The sequence below is a fragment of the Felis catus genome, chromosome A3 (assembly GCF_018350175.1).
Source record: "Felis catus isolate Fca126 chromosome A3, F.catus_Fca126_mat1.0, whole genome shotgun sequence".
Lineage (NCBI taxonomy): Eukaryota > Metazoa > Chordata > Mammalia > Carnivora > Felidae > Felis > Felis catus.
Window position 1 is genome coordinate 6,096,257 of NC_058370.1, and position 3,499 is coordinate 6,099,755.

A 3,499-nucleotide genomic window follows, 5' to 3' on the forward strand; every position below is an offset into this window, starting at 1 on the left:
CACAATTTATTATTCATTGTTAAAATGGTATGTAAGCTCTCAGCCCTCACTGCTTCTCGGGGGTTTTCGCTTCTTTCTATGAAGCCCCCGTGCCATGTAAAAATATGAATGTCAAATAAAACGTGTATGGTTTATCTCCTCTGACTCTGTCCTTTGTCAGTTCAATTCACAGGCTCTAGTCACAGACACTACGAGGGTAGAAGAAAAGTGTCCCCTCCTTAACAGAGGCCAGTGCCCAGTGAGAAACAAATTGTCAGAGATGGAAAATGAGGAAGCTACAGAAAGGGTGCGTGCCTGATGACATCACTGATACCCCTGGATGCAGCCTGGCCTGAAGCTGTCCCTGGCCTTCCCATTTCCTTGCGTCTGTAAAACTCCTTTGCTGTTATTAACCGAGTTTGCAACCAACAGAGTACTGAGTATCGTCTTTCCCCATTTTATCAAGGAGGATACAGAGTTTGAGAAGTTAAATCACTTTATTTATGGCCATAGTGCAACTAGCAAAACAGGGATTTAAACCCAGATCTTAAAGCCAACGAGATCCCCATGATATGAAACCCCTTGCCCTTCCCAGTGTCTTCTTCAGAGGCCAGGGAACCTAACTGTAGATCTGTAAGCAGTTACCTTTGGGGAGAAGAATTAGAAGCGACAATGTAGCTCTTTCCGCCCAGGGTTGCGGGAGAAAGTGCCATCTAGAACTTGGCTTTGACCCTTAGCTAATCATTTCTCTAAGAGGAAAGCAGAGAAATGCAAAGTTTTCTCATTCGGAGGTCTTTTTTTTTTTTTTTTTTTTTTTTTTTTTAATGTAACCTAAGCCAAGAGGACGACTTCAATTTCTAGGCTAGTCATTAATAATGTTCATTTAAAACCAAGACAAGACTTCCCAAGCCAAACAAAATGGTAAGATTCTGTATTTTGATCATGTTTGCCTAATTGCTGTATTTAGGCGATTAATGGGCCAGCGGGCCGGTAGAGGAAGCTTGGTTACGACTTTGAAATCCTCCAAAATTGCTAAATCCACCTGAAATCTGATTTCACTCTTCTTAAAAAAAAAAAAAAAAAAGCATTCCGAACATTAGCTGAGATTTTTAAAAATGCGCATAAATATTTGCAATCAGTATCACTTGGGCTCTCAAGATAAACAGTCCTAAGACAATATTGTGACCGCATTTTCCCCTCCCGCTAAACAACTTCCTCCGAGAAGGAAAGGTTAGACTCATCAGAAGTAAATTAACTGCAGCTGCAGCCAACATTTTCTATTTTTAAGAGAAAGCAGTTTGCAGTGATTGTGCCGCGACCTGGCTGCGAGGGCTGCGGTGGGAATTTGGGGCGTCCAATCTGGATGAGGATGAGGTGTTGAAGGCAAACCCCTGTTTTGTAACACTGCTGTCTCTCGGGGCGCCTGGCTGGCTCCGCGGGCAGAGCACGCGACACTTGCTCTCCGGGTCGTGAGTTTGACCCCCCCCCCCCCGCCAAAAAAAAAAACACTGTTCTTTCTAGAACGCCTTGGAGAGGCCCGTGGTGGCTCCCACCACAGCAGAGGAGCGAGGGGTGTTAACGGGGCACGCAGCCAGCGTCTCTGTCTTCTGTGGGGCTCCAAGCTGGATGTTCATTCAAGTGTCCGCAGGTTTTAAAACGTCCTTTTTAAAAACAGCGCATTGTTCTCATTTACGCAGCTAGGAGCTGGCAAAAGCCTTCCACGCTGCCGCCGAAAGAAATGTGGCTTCCAGATTTGTTAAGTCTCGGTGTGGTTAATTGCAGGTGCGCGGTCGATACGGCAAGAGAGGCGGTGGGGCTGTTGCCGGCCTGTCGTCCTTCCCGATGCGGGTTTTCCAACCCACTTTGTCCACCTCGTCGGTCACCAGCACCAGAACACGGAGCTCCCTGCCCCAACCCAATGACCCGGTTAGTGGCTGAATGCTATCAAGGGTTAAGGGGAAGGTGACGCGCTCACTCATTCATTGCATGCGTGCGCACGCATGTGTGCCTGCATGTGTGTACGTGTGCGTGTGCATGTGCATGCGTGCGTGCGGGTGAGTGCATGTGTGTGCGTGTGCACACGTGCGCATGCGTGTACATGTGCGCGTGCACGCATGCGTCCATTGTGTGCGCGTGCGTGTGCGTGCGTGGTGTGCATGTGCGTGTGCGTACATGTGCGCGTGTGCGTGTGTGTGTGCGCGTGTGCACATGTGCAATAAATGATCAGAACAAAAATGGAGGGAAAAAGTTTAGGGAGTAGACAGGGCAGTCCGCTTAGTTTTGTGCTTGTCACTTAACACTGGATTATAAAAGCCCGTTATCTTGCAACTTTCTTTCTTTTTCAGGGCCAAGAGGTCACAGTCCAGAGCTTCGGAGCTCAGGTTCCGGCACAGGATGGTGGATCCAAGTCCAACTCGCCACCCACGAACTCCAGACCCTGGGTGACCCGCTTACCCCGAAGCACCTTCATTTTCTCACCTGCAAAATTAGGGCAATAACCAAATCCGCGTCGTGAGTTGTGGCAAATGCAAGTCACACGTGCAGAGAGAGCCTTCCCTGCAGCGTTTGGTCCAGAGAAAAGGGTCAGTCGGTAGCACCTGCGAGTATCCACGCCTGCAGTTCCAACGATGCCTTTACGCGCCGCGATCACACGACGTCCCGGCCGTTAACGGGCTCTGCGCTGACGATGCTGCAGGGAACTTCCCCGTCAGGCCACCCTTCCGGACACTTGCGTTTCTCTGTAAGCTCCCCACAGTGAGTATAAACACACGTTCTAGCAGAGTCCTCGTCGCGCTTTCGCTTTGCCCAGTGGTGGCCCCCGCGATGTAAGAGGATGCTCACTCCCTTGTGCCCTCCTTGGCACAAAACGGGACCGGTATTTTAAAACTTTGCCACTCTGAGGGGTGAAAGCCGACATCTTTGGAGTGTTTGATGACCATTTCACAGACATCCGGTGGGGCCAGACATCTTCTTATGTAGTGTTTTGACTCCTGGCGTTTTTCCGTTAGTGAATTACCTGCTCATGACTTTTAACTCCTCCCTCTTACCTAAGCATCTGTCTTCAATGAAAAAAGCCAGTGCATGCACGTAAAAGGAAAAATATCAGGCAATAGCTAACATTTTTAATGTTTATTTATTTTTGAGAGAGAGAGAGACAGAGACGGAGACAGAGCGTGAGTGGGGGAGGGGCAGAGAGGCTCCAGGCTCCGAGCTGTCAGCACAGAGCCCGACGCGGGGCTCGAACTCACGAACCTAGAGATCATGAGCTGAGCCGAACTCGGGTGCTTAACCAACTGAGCCCCCCAAGTGCCCCGAACAGCTAACATTTTAAAAGCATTGTTTACGTACCAGGTGTGAGGCTAAGCACATTCCATACATTCACCTTCTTCGTCATCAGAGCATCCCTATAAGGTGAAGATAACTCTTACCCCCTATAAAGAAATGAAAGCACAGAGAGGCTTAGCCACTTGCCAAAGGTCACACAGCTAGGAAGTGGCCAAATGGAATGTAGAAGCAGGCA

General features: G+C 49.0%; 1 long non-coding RNA gene across 1 annotated transcript; it reads right to left on the reverse strand.

The window, feature by feature from the left end:
• Positions 1 to 763: 763 nt before the first annotated feature.
• Positions 764 to 2,926, reverse strand: LOC123384200. The gene is made up of 2 exons (XR_006594917.1): positions 2,458 to 2,926; positions 764 to 1,884 (listed from the first exon to the last, which is right to left on the reverse strand). It is a non-coding gene; the product is annotated as an uncharacterized LOC123384200 (long non-coding RNA).
• Between the last annotated feature and the right edge of the window lie 573 nt (positions 2,927 to 3,499).